Consider the following 22,079-nt stretch of genomic DNA (forward strand, 5'->3'; position numbering starts at 1 on the left):
AGTGAGGCTTTTCCCATCAGGCCCAACACCAACCCTCCAGGTAACCAAGGCAAGAAAAAACACATACCAGGCTGAGAACGTTTACCAAGTGACTAGTCCTAGGTATGGGCTTACAACGTCCCCAGTTTCAATTTCAGGATCCAGGGCTGCCAGCCGTCCAGGCCAGCATGGCTATGAAAACATGGGATAAGGAAAGGATGTGATTTCCTGGGTCCCTGGGAAATCAGGGACCAGCTTCTCACACCCAGGAGTGAATGCAGAAGAAGGGAATGGAAAGATTTCCCAAGGGGTCCCCAGAGACTGACAGCAAGGTGTGGGGCTGTTTCTCCCACGGAGGGCAGCAGAGGGATCTCTCCTGCGTCTTCTCACAGTAAACAGCCTCCAGTTCAAGAATAAACAGATCCTTTAACTTCAAAGCGAGGCTCGCTGTGTTATATTTCAGGTGCCTACGCCGTCTCGCAGGAGCGCCTACGCGGTAACGGCCAGCGACGTCTTCCTTTCTCAAATAGTTAAATTATAACGAGAGCACTTTAATATATTGGGGGACTATTTAGATATTATTTTAATATAATTAAAAGCAAGTTTTCAAATGAAATTCAATATTCAACTGCTAAATAGCAAAACGATGTGCTGTAATCCAGACTTTACAGCAGCATAAAGTTGTCATCCTGTTGTCTTTTGCTTTGTTTTTCCATTAACATGTAATTTAATACAATTCTAATCTCCCTTCATATTAAAAAGCGAGCCCATTAATGCCCCACTCACGTATCCTATTTCTGCCCAATGTTTAGCCTAGAAGCTATGTTATGAATGTGGCTCCTTAAAAGAACAGCATAAAAGATCAAATTTAACCGAAATGAATTAAATTTGATTATGCCACATGTCGATAGCACATTCTCACTTCCACTGTACAGGACTGAATTTCCTGATGGATGCATGGAAACATACATTAAAATGTTATCACAACAATGACAATAGCAACGTGCTGTAAACAATGGCAACACTAGACAGTGTAATGAGCACCGCACTAGGATTTCAGTTTTTTTAGGTCTGCACAATGTATAATAAATACTTAATGGCTGGTAAATTCTTTTTGTGAAAATGAGGTAGCAAACACAAAATGCAGAAAGCATCTTGGTTTCCTAACTTCCAGCTTTTCACGACACCATTTTTGTCATTAAGCAAGAGAAAACAGCAATTACAGTCATTATTCATGAATAGATAACTGTCTCCCCAAATTCAGAATAGAATGTAAATGCACATCTTACTGTTGCATTTATGGGACGTCTGGCCTACTCCTTCTAAAAAGCGTACTGTTAGTGTAAGAATAAAAATGAGAAGAATACAGCTAATGTTTACAGGGTACACAGTGTGCTTGTGAGATTCTTCCCGGGAGGTTCCCTCCAACCCTCCGGCAGCCTTCATGGAGGAGCACTTACCCTGCTGCAGGCTAAGGAAACTGAGGGTTGATGGGCAGCATTCCCACATCTCACACTTGGTCACTGATAGATGGGAAGGCAGTGTTTGGAGCCCTACCTTCCTGGGCAAACCCAGCGAGTAGCTCCAAACTCAGCAGTGACCTGAGCCAGCCAGCTACCTGCACACCTCAGTGATGATCCCAGCCCAGGGCTTTGGGGAAAGCATGTGGCTCGCCCAGGGCAGCTGCTGGTGTGAGAGAAGAGACGAGGAGGCCATGCCCAGGGGTCCTCCCCAGCTCTCCCCTGACTGCGGACAATGGGGTCCCCTTTCCCACGAGGAACACCAGTTCCTCCTCCCTGCCTGAAGCTCCTCAGATCCAGCCTTATCTGCCTGCATTTTCTTCAGCTTAGGAAAGGTAGGGGGAGACCCTCAGCATGTATCTTTCCTGCCCTCCACCCTAGAAAGAACTTCCCTGCTGGAAGTGGAAGCCGGATGAACTTAAAGCCAAAACCAAACAAACCAAGAAAAAACCAGAACAATAAACGCTTTAAAAAGTGGACCATGGAGTGAGTTACTAAATAAAAACTGACAAACTCTACCATAGCATATTTTTCCTGAAGTAGTTAAACATAAGCAACATTTCCTCAGAAACTGTAACTTGTTGAAAATGTTGAGACAGCCCTGGTGGTACTGGATTCATGCTGACTTTCTTGGCTATCCTGGTCTTTCCCTCTGCTCTGCTGTCCCTTCGTCAGTCCCCCATGTGACATTTGGTCATCCTGATTCCCTTAAAGCCCTCCAGACCCTGGAGCCAACCCTGCCATTGGTCAAAACATTGGTCAAACACAAGCACAAACATAGGCCAGTCAAAAACAGACACTGAACCTGTTCCTGTATTTATCGTATGATGGTATGAAAGGCACGGTCCATCATACTTATGATGATAAGGAACCTATCTGAAGCCACATTAAAAAAAAATTCCTTTCAGATTTTAACAAAAAGTATAAGATTTGAATGCTGACACCTGTAAAGCATTGTTGACCAGAAATGGTAACAATCTAGGTAAATGGAAAGACATCCCATATTCATGGATTGGAAGGCTTAATATGGTTAAGACAGAAAAAAAAAATCCCCAATTAATCTATAGATTGTATACAATCCCTATCAAATCCCAGTTGTTTACTGTTTAGAATTTCAAAAGCTGATCTTAAAATTCCTATAAACAGAAAAGCAAAACTATACCCAAAGCTAGCAGATGGAAAGAAATAAGATCAGCACAGAGATAAACAAAATAAAGAAAAGAAAAAAATAGAGAATCAATGAAGTCAAAATTAAAAAAAAAAATCAACAAAACTGACTAACCTTTACCTAGACTGAAACTCAAAATGTGAGAAAACTCCAATTACTAAAATCAGAAATAATGTGAAGGTTTACTACTGACTTTTCATAAATAAAAGGATTATGAGAGAATATTACAAAAATCACGTGACAAAAAATTAGATAATCTTTATGAAATAAATAAATTCATAAAAACACACCAATTACTTCAAGAAGAATCAGAAAATCCCAACAGACCAACAGCAAACAAAGAGATTGAATCAATAATCAAAAAATGCCTGACAAAAGTCCAGGACCAGATGGTGTCACAGGTGAATTCTAACAGTATTTAAATAAGAATAACACCAATCCCTCTCAAAATCTCCAAGGAGTAGAATAGGCAAGAATGCTTCCAAGCTCATTCTGTGGTAATTCTATCAGGGCCAGAACTACCCTGCTAGCAAAGCCAGATAAAAACATTACAAGAAAAGAAGACTATAGATAAGTATCCCTTATAAATAGAGATATAAAAATCCTAAAAAATTCTAGCAAATATAGCAGCATATGAGGAGACTTATACACCACAACTACATAGAATTTATCGCAGAAATGCAAGGAACGTTAACATAGGGACATCAATCGATGTAATAAATCACAGTAATAGAACAAAGGGGGGAAGGCCATATGCTCAACGCAGTTGATACAGAAAAGGAATTTGATAAAGTACAAGATCATTTCATGATAAAAAACACTCAGAGAACTAGGACTAGAGGGAGCTTCCCCAACAAGATAATGGGCATTCATGGGAAATCTACAGCTAACATCATACTCAATGGTGAAGCGCTGAGAGCTCTCCCTGTGAGAAGAGAATAAAACAAAGATGCCGACTTTCACTGCTGCTCAGCAGAGGAGCAGTTTACAAGAGCAAAATAAAAAATTATTTGTATTTCCATATATTAGTAATGAGAAATCCAAAAAGGAAGTTAAAAAAAAAAGCAATTCCACTTAAAACAACATCCAAAACAATAAAAACCCCTGGGACCATATAACCAAGGAGGTAAAAGAGGGCCAGGCATAGTCACTTATGCCTGGAATCCCAGTACTTTGGGATAATGAGGTGGGAGGATCACTTGAGCCCAGTTGGAGTTGGAGACCAGCCTGGACAACATGTCGAAACCACATCTTTACGAGAAATACAAAAACTATCCAGGCACAGTGGTGGGCACATGTAGTCCCAGTTAGTTACTTGAGGGGCTAAGGTGGGAGGATTGCCTGAGTCTGGGAGTTCAAGGCTGCAGTGAGCTGAGCTTGCATCACTGCACACCAGACTGGAGTGACAGAGTGAGGCTTTGTCTCTAAGAAAGAAAGAAAGAAAAAAGGTGAAAGATTCGTACACTGGAAACCTGTAAACATCACTACTGAAAGAAATTAAGTGAGATTTACATAAATGAAAAGACATCCTATGTTCATGGATTGCCAGACTTCTATGGTTAAGATGACAGTACTACCCAAAGTGACCTACAGATTCCCTGAAAGTCTTGTCAAAAACCCCATATGGCTTTTTTATTTTTCAGAAGTGCAAAAGCCTAATCCTCAAATTCATATAGAAATGCAACAGGTCCTGAGAAGTGAAAAAAATCTTGATAAAGAAGAACAAGGTTGGAAGACTCACACTTATGGATCCCAAGAGTCACTACAAAGTCATAGTAATCAAAAGGGTGGGGCCCCATACAAGGATGCACACACGGACCCACAGAACTGAACTGCGAGTCCAGACGTGCACCTGCACATTTGATACTTTTTTTTTTTTTTGAGACGGAGTTTCGCTCTTGTTACCCAGGCTGGAGTGCAATGGCGCCATCTCGGCTCACCGCAACCTCCGCCTCCTGGGCTCAGGCAATTCTCCTGCCTCAGCCTCCTAAGTAGCTGGGATTATAGGCACGCGCCACCATGCCCAGCTAGTTTTTTTTTTTTTTTGTATTTTTAGTAGAGACGGGGTTTCACCATGTTGACCAGAATGGTCTTGATCTCTCAACCTCGTGATCCACCCACCTCGGCCTCCCAAAGTGCTGGGATTACAGGCTTGAGCCACCGCGCCCGGCCCATTTGATACTTTTGATAAGGGAGACAAGGTCACCACCATGGCATGTGTATGCCTATGTAACAAACCTGCACGTTCTGCACATGTATCCAAGAACTTAAAGTATAATAAATAAATTTTAAAAAAGAGAGAGAGACAAGGTCACCCGGGGGGAAAGAATAGTGTCTTCTACAAATAATGCTAGCACAACCCAGTTTCTATACACCAAAGAATGAATTTAACCCCTCATCTTAAACAATCTGCAGAAATGAACTCAAAGTGGATTAAAGACAGAAAAGGACTAAAACCATAAAGCTGTTTGGAGGAAACAGAGATGCGTTTCTTTGTGACTGTGAAGCAGGCAATGGTTTCTTACACATGTCACCAAAGCCCAGGATATAGATAAAATGAACTTCCTAAAATTAAAAACTTTTGCGCTTTTAACAACGCCATCAAGAAAATGCAAAGACCAACCACAGAATGGGAAACATTTTTGAAAATCACATATTTGAGAAGGAACTTGAATCTAGAATATATAAATCTTACAACTCCATTATAATAAAACATATAATTCTACATGCAGAAGAAATCTGAGGCCACTAAGAATAAAATAAAATAAAAAAAATCCAAATAAAAATGGGCATAGGAGCTGAATATTTTTCCAAAGAAGACGTCCTAACAGCCAAAGAGCCCACGGAAAGGCATTCTGCATCATCTGCCAGTAGGGAAACACAATCAAAACCAAAGTGTAGTACCATTCAAACCCCCAGGGTGGCCAGAGGTAAGAGGACACAGTTCCAGAGCTTGATGAAGGCGCGGAGAAACTGGAAACTCACACGCTGCTGGGGAAGGGAGAACCGGCTGGCGGGTCCCCAACAGGTTGAACACAGAGTCACCAAATGCCCCAGCGATTCCAGTCTGAGGTGCACATCCAAGAGAAATGAAACACATCCAGGCAAAGCCTGTGTAAGAATGCTCACAGCAACACCACTTACAGTCACCAAAAAGTGGAGACAAGCTCAATGCTGACCAACAGACGAATGGACGGACCCAAGGGCCTGCGCCTGCACGACGGAAATTTTCTCAGGAATTAAAACCAATTAAGCCCAGAAATGTGCTGCACCACGGAAGGGCCTTCAAACCTTACACCACGGGGAAGAAGCCAGTCACAGAGGAACAGCAATGTACGATTTCATTCGAATGAAGTGTCCAGAACAGGTAGATCTCGAGACGGAAAACAGACTGTCGATTCTCAGTGTCGGGGTAGACAAGAAGACGGCTCTTAAGGCACGGGGTTGCTTTCTGGGTTGGTGAAGATGTTTTGAATTGAACAGAGTGACGGCTGCACATACCTACAGATTTACTGAACGCCACCAAAATGTCCATCCTAAAGGGTGACTTGCGTGGTGTGTGACTTATGTGCTCACAAAGCTCGGATAAAGTAAATAAATGCATGTGCATGTATAAAGAAGACACACAGAAACTCGAAATCAAGTTAAGTACATGCTTCACTTAAAATTCTTCTTCATTTGCTTTAGAGCTCAGTAAAAGATCTGTTTAGTAAAATTTAAGAAAGCAATTACGTTCATTTTTTTGCTTCTAAATCTCCTCCTTCTCCCCAGAACAGAGAACGTGGCTGAAGTTGCTTTCTGTGTTGCTTTGATTGCCGTATGGCTCCGAGAAACATCTGAGGCTCTTGAATTAGTGATCGAAGGGCCTGTGAGTGTCCCGGGTGTCCTGTCCCTTTGCCCTTCATTCTGACTTACAGTTCCTTGACCCTGATTGTGGATTCAGTGGACACGCCCTCATTCCATTTTACGTTTCTGCTACTCGCTTCAGTTCCTCATGAAATTAAGCAAGGTGTAAATTAGTAAATGGTTAACTGACCTGATAATGTGAATTCGTGTTATACGGGAATGGCTGATGGTTATTTAGTCCCCTACCCAGATGACTGCTGACGAAAGCTGAAGGGAAACCCTTGGACCCCGTCTGGGTGAGCTGAGCCGGCAGAGGGTCTGGAACCCAGGGGGTGCTGCTGCTTCCCACTCATGAGATCCCGGATTTGGCCCTGGGACAGCTCGCCAAGGTCCCATATTTCCTTATCTGTTTGGGGTTTGCCTTTATTTTCTTGTAGTTCAAAGGGTTTTAAACTGAGGCTATACCTTAGTATCATCCAGGAAGAGCACAGAGGACCAATTTCTGGACATCATCTGAGGCACGGTAAGACCCTACCTCTGGGGTGTAGCTCAGGAGCCTGTGATATCGGTAAATATCAGCAGCTACCAGGTTTACACTCTGTGTTGTCTTACATTAATTTTCATATTTGATAATGTGTCTCCCAACTGGCCTCTTTAATCTATGAGTCACGCTCTATACTTAGTGGAATTTCTTGAACTACCATCAGTGGTCTCAGTGAATGTTTGTTAATGGAATAAATGCATGAATGAATTAAACTGAAAGAGAAAGTGTGCATTAGGAGCTCCATGGAAGTAAGAATTTGGGTGAAGCTCTCCTCTAGCTTAGGTGGCAAAGTCTACATCCTCCACAAAATTCCGAGGCTGGAATAATACGTGGTTAATATTTCAAGCACTCTGACACTCTTGAGAGGAAGTGCTCTGTGGAAAATCCCGTACCGGTCACCAGACTGTGGATCCCTGGGCTGAATTCCGTGGAAACAGTTCTGCCACTGTGCTCGCAGGTGCTTCTTTGTACTTTTTAAATTTAAATGGTTTTGTAAGAAAAATTCTGCAGTTTCTAAAATCTTAGCCCCAAATAGATGAGACCCTGGATGTTTGTGTAGTTTCAAACCACTTTCAAGGTTAGAACTATGCTATCCAGAAATAGTTCCACAGGTGCCGTATTGCATATTTCCAGAAGGTACAGGCAGCCTCTGAGAGGAAGCGTGCTGGCCACGGTGCCCACGCTGGGCTCTGGCTGCAGTGATGCCCCCTCCATGGTGGATTAGACACCAGCTTGGGTCCAGCTCCGGTGGCTCCCTAGAGCCGTCTGCAAAGGCAGCGGAGCTGCACAGCTGCAGCCGACTCCAGCGCCCAGCCTGGGAGGAAGAAGAACGTTACATTATGGTCACTAGGTGGGTGTTTTTGATTGTTTTTTTCTCATGAGGTCATAGAATGACAGAGTTGGAGAGGTTTTACACAGATCTTCTGCGGTATTAGTTTTAAAAGTGTTTTCCTGCCTGCCGTTCTCTCTCATTAACGACTCAGTACAGCCATTCAGACAAAATTGACAAAGCACCTGCTGCAAACAAGGCCCCGCAGTGGACAGTGAGAGAAACAGCCCCTGCTCCTCAGCCTTCATTTGGGAGGTGGTACTCGCAATAAACAGATAAACAGGCGAATGTGACAAATTCTCTAAAAAGCGCAGGGCAACGGGCTGATCGCCACACGTTTCGGGGAATTACCCGCTGGGACAGGTGCAGCGGGGAAGCTTGACTGGGCCAGAGATGGGAAGTAAGTAGGACGGATCTCTGAGGGTCCTGGGTAGAGGGTTCCGGGCACGGGGCATCCACGGCTGAGTTGGTGCCTGGGGTAGCACTGCCAGGGAGGGGGACCACAGGGAGAGCAGGTGAGAGGAGGCTATGCCTGGGTCCCAGAGGGTGGTGCTGGCAATCACAGGACTTTGCTGAGCTTCTGAGTCTGGAGGTCATAGGAACACAGAAGAGAGGAAGGCACTGAAGCTTGAAGGGGTCTCTCTGGCTGCTGAGGATGGGCTGGGAAGGCAGGTCCTGCCAGGCCAGGGGCCATGGGTGCTGATGGCACGGCTGTGTTCTGCCCGGTGGCTCTGAGGTGTGTTCACAGATCCACACTAAAGGTTTTCTACATCAAGCACAGCTGGACATGCAAAGCGGTGCATTGTGGCAGGTCCCACTGTGGGAATCCTCCAAAGAGAGGGGAAGGTGGCCCCGTCACAGGTCCCGGTGAGGGTGGGCATCCCCCATCCAAAGAGGATAGTAGGGTCTGGAGAGGGGAAGGTGGCCCCATCACAGCTCCCGGTGAGGGCAGGCAACCCCCATCCAAAGAGGATAGTGGGGTCTGGAGAGGGGGAGGTGGCCCTGTCGCAGCTCCCAGTGAGGGCGCGGGACTCCGGCATGGCTCAGCAGACTCCCGTCCACTCTGCGTCATGCTTTTGTCTCCGGGTGCAAGTTGAGTTCTCACTCAGCTGGTGGGGATGGGCTTGTTATCCCCAAGTGCACTGAGATTAGAGCTGTCCATCATAGGAATAGTTACCAGTGTTTTAATGGTGTGGCTAATTGCGTCATGTGGTAACCTGTTTTACTCTTCAGAGTCCTTGCCCAGACGGACTTGACAACTTGTCTGTGGGTTGAATCTCAATGTGGAAGGCGTCTGGCCAACAGCGGCAATTACTCCCAGAGAATATGTGCAGCCTGAACTTTCCCTGAGTCTGTTGGTGGACATGCTGTTAGTTATGAAAACAAATGAAAAAAGATGAGTGACAGGCTGGGCGTTGTGGCTCACGCCTGTAATCCCAGCACTGTGGGAGCCCAAGGTGGGTGGATCACTTGAGGTCAGGAGTTCAAGACCAGCCCTGGCCAACATGGTAGAACCCTGTTTCTACTAAAAATACAAAAATTAGCCAGGTGTGGTGATATGCACCTATAATCCCAGCTACTCAGGAGGCTGAGGCACAAGAATCACTTAAGCCTGAGAGGTGGAGGTTGCAGTGGGTGGAGATTGCTCCACTGCACTCCAGGCTGCGTGACAGCAAGACTTTTACTCAAAAAAAAAAAAAAAAAAAAAAGGAAAGGATGAGTAAGATGAGTGACAGCTGTCATGACATGAGGGGCTGTGCCACAGGGTGGGGATCTGAGGGCACTGTGCCGATGGATTTGAACACAGGTCCACCCAGGGCGAGACTCTGTGGAGTTCTGAGAGGCTGTGGCCACACTGCTGTGGGAACTGCACCGGTAAGAGAGGCTGGAATGACAATGGTAAAATCCAATTCCAAGAAAAGGGGGTCACGGCATTCTAGACGCCCTCAACAGAAAATGAGCTGTGAGCCCAGGAGCTGGAATGAGGGAGGGAGACAGAGCACCTCCCCATCTGTATTGTACCTGCAGAAAATGCGGGCGTGCACAGAGCAGCTCTCATCTTTTTACAAAATGGTTATCTTATCATGCAGCCTGTGCACTGAGCCTTAGAGAAATCAGCTGGGGGATCTAGGAGGAATTTAATATGCTTTTCATTTCCTCTCCATTCAATTCTGCTTAGGTGTTCAGGGAATTCTGTGCTTGTGGAGAGAACATGTTTTAAAACATGTGCAGCCTTTTGGGGGGAAAATGAAATGCGGGGGACGGAGAGCCTGGAGGTCCAGGGAGTACTGCAGGTGAGAAATAACTAGAGAGATTTTTGTTAGTTAAGAAGTACATTTGGGTGGATGTAGATAGTGATAAAAAGGAGAGAGAACTGAGAATGAATGAGAGAGAAAGCAGGAAGGAAGAGGCAGAAGAGGGGGGAGGACTGAGGCCTTGGCGCGTGGGATACCAGAGCGCCGTGGCCCTCACAGCATCAGCTGCCCCGAGCCCTGCAGATGCCCAGGCCGGCGTCTCACCCTCAATTGCAGGCACTCTGCAGGAGGCTACAGCTGCCCCCACCACGGACAGCAGCTCTCTGCTCCCTCACCACTGTCTTCCTCTGATTCACCTCCTTACTTACGGCCACTCCATCCGTCTCTAAGACCCATCGTAAGAGCTTTCTTCTCCTATGAGCATCTTCCTAAACTCTCGCACCTAAATTGAGTCCGTCCTTTCTCCAAACATTAGAATTTTACCTGGACTTTTCCTAAGACGTGTACTCCATCCATCCATCCATTTATGCTTCCTTCCCTCCCTCCCTCCCTCCGTCCCTCCCTTCCTTCCTCCCTTCATTCCTTCCATTTCTCCTTTTATCTATCCTTCCACGCTTGCATCATGAGTGCCAGGTTCCACAGCAGATGTTGGGGATAGAGAGATGAGCAGGACAGTCCCTGCCCTACAAAAGCAAGGTCTGGTGTTCAAAGTCCAATAGCAGAAACGGGTGAGTAAGGCAGTCATTGGAATAGCGTGTCTCCTGCAGACAAAGAGAGGTGCATGGGGTACAGGTGAGTCACTGGGGCAGGCTGTTGGTGGCAGACATGGGAGAATCAGGGAATGCTCTGGCAGACATCCTTTGGACGTCAAGGATAGGCAATCATTTTAATGACATAAAAAATGTCATGGCCTCCCCCTTTTCCTGCCTTGCTCGCTTCCACCCCAACACACATTTACACACACATATGTACACACAACCATGTGCACATGTGTAACTACACATGCATGATTATGCAGACACACACCCAAACACACGAGCAGATACACATGGATTTGTACACGGATATGCATGCATGCATACCATTAGGCTGTAAGTTCCAGGAGAACCCAGAGGCTGCACAGCCAGACTGCAGAGCTGCAGCAGCCCCCAACATACAGGCAGTGCCGCCCTGGGAGACTTCCTGACTCCTCCTTCCAGGTGTGAAGGGCCGGTAACCATTGCACCTGCCTTGGAGGGTCCTGGAGAGCATAAATGAGCCAATACAGGTAAACATTCTAGACCATGCCAGGCCCGCAGTCAGCAGGTCACGTGTTAGCCACTGTTAGTATTGACTGCACCCAAGTCTCCTCCTGAGCCTGGCCGGTGCCTCCTACAGGAAGAAATTAGGTCAGTGGTGTCAAACTGAAATATCTGAATGGAAATAAAAATGAAGAGGTGGGAAAACTTGGGAGAGAAGTGGCAGAAAAGGAATAGGATGCTTTGGGCAAAAGGAGAGGAAATGTGTGCTGATTCAGACTGCTGACTGCATCTAAGGGCACGGCTGCTCGTCACGCCTTTCTCTAGAGTCCTCAGGGACAGCCAGGAAGCAGGGCTGACCCTGTGGGAATTTACATCACACTGCAGCAGAAGCTCAAAGTCCATGATGCCAGGCTCAAAATGCTTCCAGATCAAAGCTCCCGCTTACAGAATGGAAAAGGACGATCTCTCAGTTCACTTGAAGATTCAGAATTCTAGTGCATCTGCCTCTGTGTGGTTAATCTGACTTGACGGATGTGAGGTGATCTCTTTTGAGAAATGCGCAAGATATTGGTTCCAAGTTATGAAAGCAGAGGCAGTTTTCATGGTCATGGCATGGTGCTGATTTCATCTGATTCTATAACAATCCCAGCAAGTGATCAGTTACTACCCACGACTGTCCAGATGGCAACATTACTGCTCCAAGAAGGTGGCTTTCCCAAGTTCAAACGGCTTGTAGGTGCCCAAGCTTCAGCCAGAACAGTGGTGCCCTGGCTTCTGTCTCTTCCTCTCCATCAACCAACAGTTCTCTTGAATACTCAGGGTGCCCCCACCTGCCCCAGGTGCGGGGGTCCCCAGGCACTTGTCTGGCTACACTGAGTTGACTCTCACAAAAAGTTTAATTCCTTTAAAGGAGAAACTGGGGCTAATGCTACCCATGTGTCCTGTCCATTCTAGCAGACATGACAGACTCTCAGGCTGAGCCTCGGAGAGGATGGCAACATGTCCGCCACACAAGGACGTTAAGAGCGGCACTCATGCTGACTGACCACCAGCGCCACCTGCCCACAGCGCTGTCCCTCCACAGCGCCACCCGCCCACAGCGCTGTCCCTCCACAGCGTCACCCGCCCACAGCGTTGTCCCTCCACAGTGCCACCTGCCCACAGCGTTGTCCCTCCACAGTGCCACCCGCCCACAGCGCCACCTGCGCACAGTGCCATCCCTCCACAGCGCCATCCTCCACAGTGCCCCCCGCCCACAGCACCACCTGCCCACAGTGCCGTCCCTCCACAGCGCCATCCCTCCACAGCGCCATCCCTCCATAGCGCCATCCCTCCACAGCGCCACCTGCCCACAGTGCCGTCCCTCCACAGCGCCATCGCTCCACAGTGCCACCTGCCCACAGTGCCGTCCCTCCACAGCGCCATCCCTCCACAGTGCCACCCGCCCACAGCGCCACCTGCCCACAGCGCCGTCCCTCCACAGCACCGCCCATCCAGGGCACTGCCCATGCCCCAGTCATCCAGGCTTGGCCCTGACCGCTGGCCCAGGGCAGCCCAGTATCTGTCGCCAGCGCCCCGCAAGCCTCTGGCACACACTGATGCTCAACACTGTGTCCTGAGTAGAGACTCTTGAGAATTCTGCTCAGAACTTACTGCCTCCTGCAACACCATGACCATCATGCCAAGGTGGACCAAAACAACGCTGCCCAAGGAAACCACATTGAGAAACAGCACATGACGTATGCCTTAAAAATAACTCCACATTTGCCATTTTGGGGAAAACCAAATCCATCACAAATCTTACCAACAAGCAAGAGTTTACAACAATGTTTGTGCCAGGCACGCCCATCCGACCGTGTGAATGACACGTGTATGCCAGGCATGCCCATCTGACCGTGTGAATGACACGTGTATGCCAGGCATGCCCATCCGACCGTGTGAACGACACGTGTATGCCAGGCATGCCCATCTGACCGTGTGAATGACACGTATATGCCAGGCATGCCCATCTGAGCGTGTGAATGACACATGTATACCAGGCATGCCCATCCGACCGTGTGAATGACACGTGTATGCCAGGCACGCCCATCCGACTGCATGGTGAACACGTGTCACCACACTCAGTCCCGTAAGTAACATCCCGCCCTTCTGGCCATCATTCCTGACTCTTCATGTTTGTGGGTGATTGAGAGGATAAGTCACATCTTTCTCAAGGAGTTTGAAATCCAGACACTCACTGAGGGCATGAGTCTGTCAGTGGGGTCACAGCGACATGGAGAAAAATTCAGCTGCTGGGCTCAATTCAGCTGTCCAGGGCTGAGGCCATGATCACCAGGCCTGCAGCCCAGTCCTTTGCCTGAGTGTCCTGGGAGGACTTTTGGGCATTTGTCATGGAGCAGCCAGTGCTAGCTGAGACAGAGCCTGCCTCCCTGGATTCCTCCCGTGGCTACACAGGACCTTGCCCTACAGAAGGGGGCTCTGGGTGCCTGTCCTTTGCAGCTTGAAAGAGTGTAATCAAACACACACTTGGGACACAAAAACTGTGCATTCTGGCAAACAGGATCAAAAAGCCACCTTGGAAATGGAGTTGACCAAGATTACATCTGTTCAACACAATCTCAGCTAATCTTTAGGATTTCATTAGCTCTCATAGCGTGTCCCATAGTGGGTCATACAAAATCTGACCTTTCTTTCTCTCTCTGTCTCTCTCTCGCTCTCGCTCTCTCTCTCTCTCTCTCACACACACACACACACACACACACATACCCTTGTGATTCATCTCTGACCAGCAGGTTCTTGGAGCAGCAGGTTCAACAGCGAGATGGACCATGTGTAAAACATATTAGTAGCTTTAAATTCCCACTGATTCCATGTATATCAACATTCTAATTTAAAAGAAAAACTGCTCATAGATGTCTTTTGATTGGTACGAGGTGAACATGAGGCGTTTTGTGATTCTAAACTCAGGTGTTCAACCTTCAACTCTTTCGCAGAATTTCATTACATTTTCGATTAAGCATTATCGTGAGCACATTTGCAACTTAATTGCACTTAATTACCAAATGACAGTGACATCTTATTTATAGGCTAAATAAATGGCTTTTAAACAGATCTTTATTGTAACATTTGACAACAATGACTTCCAGAGCACAAAAGAAAACTGCTATCAGTTGTAAACCTAATCTCATTATTCTGAAGCCAAAAGGTCATACCTTACTTTCTGGGTTAGAAAATTTGCCCTGCGAAATACACTTTCCACTTCACAAAAGTAATTATAATTGTTTCCCAAATATCTTTCTCCCCGAGTTTCATCTGAAACAAAATCAGGGGCTCCTTAATTTACACCAACCAATCAATCTTTCTCTTTTGCCTTTTACATGGTTTTGGGTGATTATATTTTTGCTTTGACAAAAATTTATAACCTGCTGACAATTTCCAAATGTATATACCAGAATACTGCCAAAGAAGAATGCTTGTTTGAAAATTTTTGACTTCTAAGAATTGTTTCATAAGCAAATGTAATTTCAAAATATGTATTCCTAGTACTTTTTTTCAGATAGGGTCTTGCTGTACTGCCCAGTCTGGGGTGCAGTGGTGTGCTCATAGCTCACTGGAGCCTCAAACTCCTCCTCAAGCAGTCCTCCCACCTCAGCCTCCTGCGTAGCTGGGATGACAGGTTCATGCTGCTGTGCCAGGCTATTTTCTAATTTTTCGTAGAAATGGTCTCTCCACATTGCCTAGGGTGATTCACAGTATTTTTAAGGTACTGTTGATGCCTCAGCTTATCAACTTTAAGTTTTATGAAAATTAAATTTTAAGATGACAGAAACTCATAATCCTTAGTATAAACATTGCAATTTAAAATCCATGCTGTCCCCTGAAAGTGATAGACAGTGTTTGTTTATTACCATCATCGAATAGAACATTTTTAGGAAAAACACATTCTTTTACTAAATCAAATGATAAGAGGCAACATCAATATGGATTTACGCTTTTAATCTTTTAATTTTTCCCTAGAATCAGTGACTAACAAATGCGAAGTTTTTAACATGACAAATTTCTTTGCAAGAGAATATCTCATTGGGGAATCTATAGATAAGGCCTATGAATTTGAATGAATCACCTAGAAGTGATTTTTATATGCAAGAACAGTATGCAGAAGACTATGTGACTGCATCTCAGCCTCACAAAGGTGTGATTTCATCGCAGCGTGTGTGCGGTGCTGGACAGGTGGACAGGCAACTACGCTCACAAGGACTTTAAAAAGTTACGCTCTGTATTTTCGGCATGACTTGTATTCCTCTGCTAGGAATGAGCCTTTCTGTGAGTTCAGTTCCTTAATATTGTTTCAAAACATTTGAATGTAACTAAACCTCCTATTAGTAGAAAGCAGAGAAAGGGTATTTTCACAAACTCAATCTTTCCTTTCTACCTATTTAAAAAATAACTCTATTGTAAATTAAAGTAAAAATGTCTTTGCACATTTCTTTGAATCAGATACATTAAAAATTAAAATGTACTGTTATTATTAGGATGCAGTAAAAATCGATTATCCAAGGGTATTTATCAGTGTGACCTTCTGAGAAATAAGTTGAGCCAAATCTTAAGAGGCATAAAAATGTTTCCACCCTTTGGCTAGGTATGTATGGTATTCCACATGAAAATACTCTTAAATGAAGACATTGCCCAGCAGAGGCATGTTACTGTGGTATTAGAGGACCAGTCTCGTATTGCCTGTTTATTTACTCCCTGTCACATTCTGAAAAGGATTTAATTTAATTTTGCAGATATAAAAAGCATTTAAATATGAAGCGAGAGAGAGAAGTGTCAGGATGGTAGAGGCACTGGAGGCGGCTTCCACAGAGAGTGTGTTCCGGCACCTCTGGCGTATTATGTGAAAGGAAATCTTGGGGCCCCAAAATCACTGAACTAAAGGCAAAGTCAAACTGGGAACTGCTCAGGGCAAACCTGCCTCCCCTTCTATTCCAAGTCGTCCCTCTGCTCACTGAGATAGATGCATATTCTGATTGCCTCCTTTAGAAAGGCTTGTCAGAAACTCAAAAGAATGCAACCATTTGTGTCTCACCTTCCTGTGACCCGGAAGCCCCCTCTGGACGGAGCCAACGTCCTTCTTACATATATTGATTAATGTCTCATGTCTTCTTAAAATAAATAAAACCCAGCTGTGCCCCCACCACCTTGGGCACATGTTGTCAGGATATCCTGAGGCTGTGTCATGGGCACACTTGGTGAAATACACTTTCTAAATTAACTAGACCTGTCTCAAATTTTCAGGGTTCAGTTAGTGATGGGCATGATTTACATGTGGCTGTTTCAGTCAGTGCGAGGAGAGAAACAAAATTTAGTTATGCACACACAAAGACCACACGAGTTGGTGAGAAAAATACATTTCAAAGTCAAAAGAGAATTTTCCTCTTAGATAATATTAAAATATAAAAAAGGAAATATACATCCTAAACACTAACATACTTAATTTTTTTTGTGTGAGACAGAGTTCTGCTCTTGTTGCCCAGGCTGGAGTGAAATAACATACTTAATATTTAAAGAATTCTGGTAATAAAAAAGCATTTCCTTCAAAAAATTATCAAGTAGTATAATTTCACAGACATGAAAATAAAAATTATTAACAAATAGCTGAAAACAACTGTAACTTCACTAATAGTCAAATCACTGAACTAAGTGAGAAAAATGGCTTTTGAAATACAGGTCCATTTAGCAAGTAATTTCACCTGGAAACTTATTCTAGGAAAACTAAGAGAAGACAGAAAGAAGGTTATCTTTATCTCATTATTATCTTTTGTGAAATTTGACCCAGGTTAAGAACACGAACACACACACACACACACACACACACACACACACACACACACACTCTCTCTCTCTCTCTCTAATAATCTCTTACTATTTAATAAATACACCATACTTAACCAGTTGCCTGTTTTTTTAGGTAGAAAGGGAGGAACTTAAGTTGCTTCAAAAATAAACTTATAAAAAAAACCAAAGTTTCAGCACATTGAAGGAAATTTGGAATAAATTGGGAAACTTTATAGTTTCTCAGTATTTATTAAACACAAAACATTGGAATGAACTTTCGAAGTGCTGAAGGTTAGAAAACAATTTTGTACCTAACCATTATATTTGGAATCCAAAAATGTTCTTTACAGTTGGACTTCCAGCCTACTGAGTTCCTGATAGACCAGATCACCCGACTTGCTGATATTCACACACAGGAAACAGTCTCTTCCGACCCCAAGTCTTCACCGACTTCTGTTGGAAGCAGGGAAGGTGTGCACATGGAATTGTTACAGTCATCACAACAATTTCCACACTGGAGAGGCAGTTGCTGGAAATGTTGAGTGTCTGTTCAAAGAGCAATTATTTGCCATTTTTTTCATGCTGTCCAAGCTTAACTTCTGTAATTTTTTAATGTTCGCCATATCAGCAGTTGTCTGGAATTTTTAGCAACTTGAATTCCCGCCTTGGGTTTGAGAACACTTGGTGAATGACTCTCTTTGGGTGCTTACTATAAACCTGAATTTTTCTCAGCATTTGATGAATGCGCCAACCTCTCAGCTCTCCTATTACTTCTGAAATCTTTGGTCCATCTCATCAGCCACCACTGAGAGAACTGGTGGTGTGATAGACATAAGGAAAAGGTGATATGGCTAGGTTTTGTGTCCCCACCCAAATCTCATCTTGAATTATAATCCCCATAATCCCCATGTGTCAAGGGAGAGACCAGGTGGAGATCATGGAATGCTGGAGGCCTTATCTCTCACGCTGTTCTCTTGATAGTGAATGAGTTCTCGGAAGATTTGATGGTTTTATAAGGGGCTCTTTCCCTTCTCCTTCCTGATGGCTTGTGAAGAGGGTGCCTTGCTTCGCCTTCACCTTTCACTATGGTTCTAAGTTTCCTGAGGCCTCCCCAGCCACGCTGAACTGTGAATCAGTTAAACCTCTTTTCTTTATAAATAATCCAGTCTCAGGCACTTCTTTCTATAAAGCAGTATGAAAATGGACTAATACATTAGAATTTTTAGCCACTATAGTTTTACAAACCTCAGTAAGGTTAAATATCACACGAACATTTTAGGAAATGCTAAGAATCAATAAGTGAAGAAAGAATGATTTTTTTAAAATGTGAAAAGGCTTTTACTGTTTTTCTGAGCATCACTATTTTTTGCCTGCAAGTCACCTAGGAAATCAAGCATTCGTTTACTTTCTGTAAATGGGGAACTCTCAGCCCTTCCTTAAGATGGCTGGACATTCCTTTCCTGTGTTTTCTGTCCCATTCCTGTCTCCTCCTTGGTTCATCCTCCTGTTTTCATATAGGAAGGTCAGGCTCTTCACTGCCAGGGCCTCTGTTTCACCTCGGCCATCTGGTCACTCACTCACCTGTCCCTACAGCTGGAATGGCAGAGCTATGTTGACTGAGGACAAAAGGCTCCAGGCTGAAGGAAGTGATAGGAGACAGAGGCAGCGTAACATTTGTTCTCAGCATCAGAGTCACCTGGGGTGTCACAAGCCAGCCACCGGGGTTGGCCCTGAGAATATACATTTCTGTCAAGTTTCTAGCTGCTGCTGCTCCTGGTGGGAGCACTGCGCTTTGGGAAGTTTTAAAGGATGTGAGATCTCCCAGTGCTCTGGGCTTGGGAGTTTATGACATCTTCTGTTCTGCTTTACTTTCTTCCTCTGCCCTAATCCCTGGCATAGGGGTGGGAACAATGCCCTGTTCCCTCCAGGCCCCAGGCCTGGGCAGTGAGCCAGGAGTGTTCTTGGGCTCAGGACCTCCTGGGGTACTTGACCTTCTGCCTGTGGTGGGTTCCTGCTTGGGCCTAGACCCGGCCAGCAAACTGAGGAAGAAAGCTGGAAAGCCTTGGGGCTGGTGTTCCAGCTGCAGAACCCAGCAATCCAGGAGGAGGCACTCTTTTCAGCAGGCGTTGCAGCGTCTGGTGGGGCGGAGGCCTGGACCCTACAGCAGTCACTTCTGTTCTGTGGCTGGAAGCCACATTATTGCTGCTTCCTCCAGGAGAGGCAATTCTTTCTGTATTTTAAGCCTCTTTCAGGCAGGACTTTTTTTCTTTTAGCTGAAATGCCATAACTCTACAAATTATGTCCATGAAAATTGTATGCACAACAAGCAGTTGAATGAAATTTTTCTTTTTTTTTGCAAAATACTTAAAAGCATAGTTGAACATAAAGATGAGCTGTGTATTTTTTTTTTCAAACAGACAATACTAAAAGTGGTTGGTGTTTCCCTTGGGCTCCAGGTAGCACACGTCCTAGGAGATGCTAAGTGCATGCACACAGGCCCCCTCTGTGGGTGGCAGCCGACAGCAAGGAGGTAACTGCTGCCTGCAAAATGCGTGTGCCATGGGAAGAGCTTTATGAGGAAGTAAATTTGGATTTTGTTGCCAAAGAAGACACACTTATGTCATTTAAAATAACACTATTATATCTGCACGAAAATTATAAACATAATTTCTTAAATCTGTTTAAAAGTCTTCCATGAGAACAGCTTCAGCAAATGAAGAATACCAACATGAAAAACCTACAGATTTGATTTTAAGAACAACCAATGAATATTAGGGAAAAAGAAGATTACAAATCAGATTACAACAACATCCTTCTGTATAGGTTCAAAAAATATGAGTTATGATTTAGGATTATTCACTCTTATATTTGAATCACTTAACTGTGTGACACACCTCTTTATGCCACCTAATAAATAATCTAAATAAGCTGAACTTGGAACAAGAGTTGGACTTGTCATATCATAAAGAGTTAAAGTTGAGATTATCAAACATAATTAGTGTCTGTAATTCCATGTTCTCAGGTAGTCAGATTTTACAGCAAAAGCAAATATCTTTCTTTGTGTTATCGACAAAGAAAAATTTAAAATTATCATATATTATTCATTCATCTTTAATTCATCTTTCAAAATATTCTATTGGGATGTTTATCATATACACAGTAACAGTATCAGTACAGTTGGAGATATATGTGGATTGTAAATGAAACAATCTAAACATCGGTGCTGCATGTGCAGAGATTTTTCTAGTGAGAAGACTGTGAGGACAGAACACCACATACGCCCTTGAACCCAGACGGCTGCATGCGTTCTGCCCACAGTTCATCTGGCTCCTCTCTCATCGTCCTTCTTGGTCTGTGCCCAGAAGGTGACAGTAGCTCACTGGGGAGAGCCCTCTGCCTGCTCGCCAGGTGACGAGGTCCTCACCCTCACACTTGTGGCACCCCCCTGAGAAACCCTCACGAGCCATCTCCTGCGAGGACCCAGCCGTTGGTGCCAACTCTCAGATTAACATAAGGAGCTAATATGTTAAATGCAGTGGTTACTTTACCTACGGTTTGAAATGGTCATGCAAGTACCTGGGACGAAATCGTAAGTATATAAAATACATACACTCAGTGCTTAAATACAGACATCATATTTGGCTTCTGGATTCCAAGCCAGACGCTTGATAGCAGCGAGAGTCCTGCCCTTCCTTGACCCTTCGTCCCAGCCCCACTCACGCCGAGCGTGCTGCAGAGACACAGGCAGGAGTGTTTCACATTCTGAGAATTTCCGTTCCATTCCCACAGATAGGTTATAATAGGAAGCATATTTCAGTTCTCTTCTTAGGAAAAATAGAAACTTTTCTCACTCTCAGAAATGCACTGAAATTTACCCATTTTACTTCCCTCTCCCTGGCAATAAATCTGTGCTGATCCCAATTAAAGTCTGACAAAGACCAGAGCTGCTGTGAGACACTAATGTCATGCTTGAACTTATTATGGCTTTCCTCTGACATCCTCTTCCTGGCTCCATCTGTCCTACACGTGAGCTTCGGGAAGAAGCGGAGCTTGTGATGGTGACCTGACTCGGAGGTATACCAGGCGGCCCCACCAGAGCAGAGCAGCCGGGTAGGGGGGCCTCCGGCTGGAGCCCGAGTGGATGGTGGTGTCACTTGGGCACGGGCAGCAAAGGCTCTGGTGACAAGACTCTCAAAAGCTGGGGTGGGACACGTTGTTTGTGAGAAGCCTGGACGAGAGGACGAGGGGCACCCCACATCAATCATGGATTTGTGAACTCGCAGGGTCCTAGACAGGACCTGTGAATGTCAGCCCAGGGTGTAGACCATGCTGAAGTCCGGGGAACACGTGGGCTTGTGATGGCACCCACCGCTCCCGGCCTAACTCAAGGCCATGCCACTTTTCCTTCCCTCTTGCCCTGTTCTCTCCTCTCCAAGGTGGCAAAGCCACTGCCCCCTTTCCAGGCTTTGCTGCAGGAGGGCAGCCCCGGGAGAACCCTGGGCCTGGGAGGTAAATGGAAGTCACGAAGGGAGTCCTGGGAAACTCTGGGTTTCCAGTAACAGGCACAGACGGAGCTCACCCCACTGTGGCTCCCTCCTTCCTCTTTTGATGTGGAATTGATGGCTGGATAGCTGGTAACCTCCTTGCAACCAAGAGGACTTAAAGTCAACCCAATAAGGATGGCAAAGTGAGAAAATAAAGAAAGCCTTTGTCCTTGGTGGCAGGACTGAGCTGTCGGCCAGGACTCACAGCTGTCCTCTGCAGGACGCCTTAATATGAGAACAAACCAGCCCTCCTTGTTCAGACGATTGTAATTCAGGTGTTTCATTATCTGCTTCGAAAATAAAGAGGTGGCACTGTCT

The 22,079-nt window shown here is 45.2% G+C and overlaps 1 protein-coding gene across 7 annotated transcripts in view; it reads right to left on the reverse strand.

The window, feature by feature from the left end:
* The window catches only part of DLGAP2 (DLG associated protein 2), an 868,686-nt gene that overhangs the window by 135,126 nt on the left and 711,481 nt on the right, over positions 1-22,079 (reverse strand). The gene's annotated exons all lie outside the window — the stretch shown is intronic.

Source organism: Saimiri boliviensis, chromosome 13 (assembly GCF_048565385.1).
Source record: "Saimiri boliviensis isolate mSaiBol1 chromosome 13, mSaiBol1.pri, whole genome shotgun sequence".
NCBI classification, from domain to species: Eukaryota; Metazoa; Chordata; class Mammalia; order Primates; family Cebidae; genus Saimiri; species Saimiri boliviensis.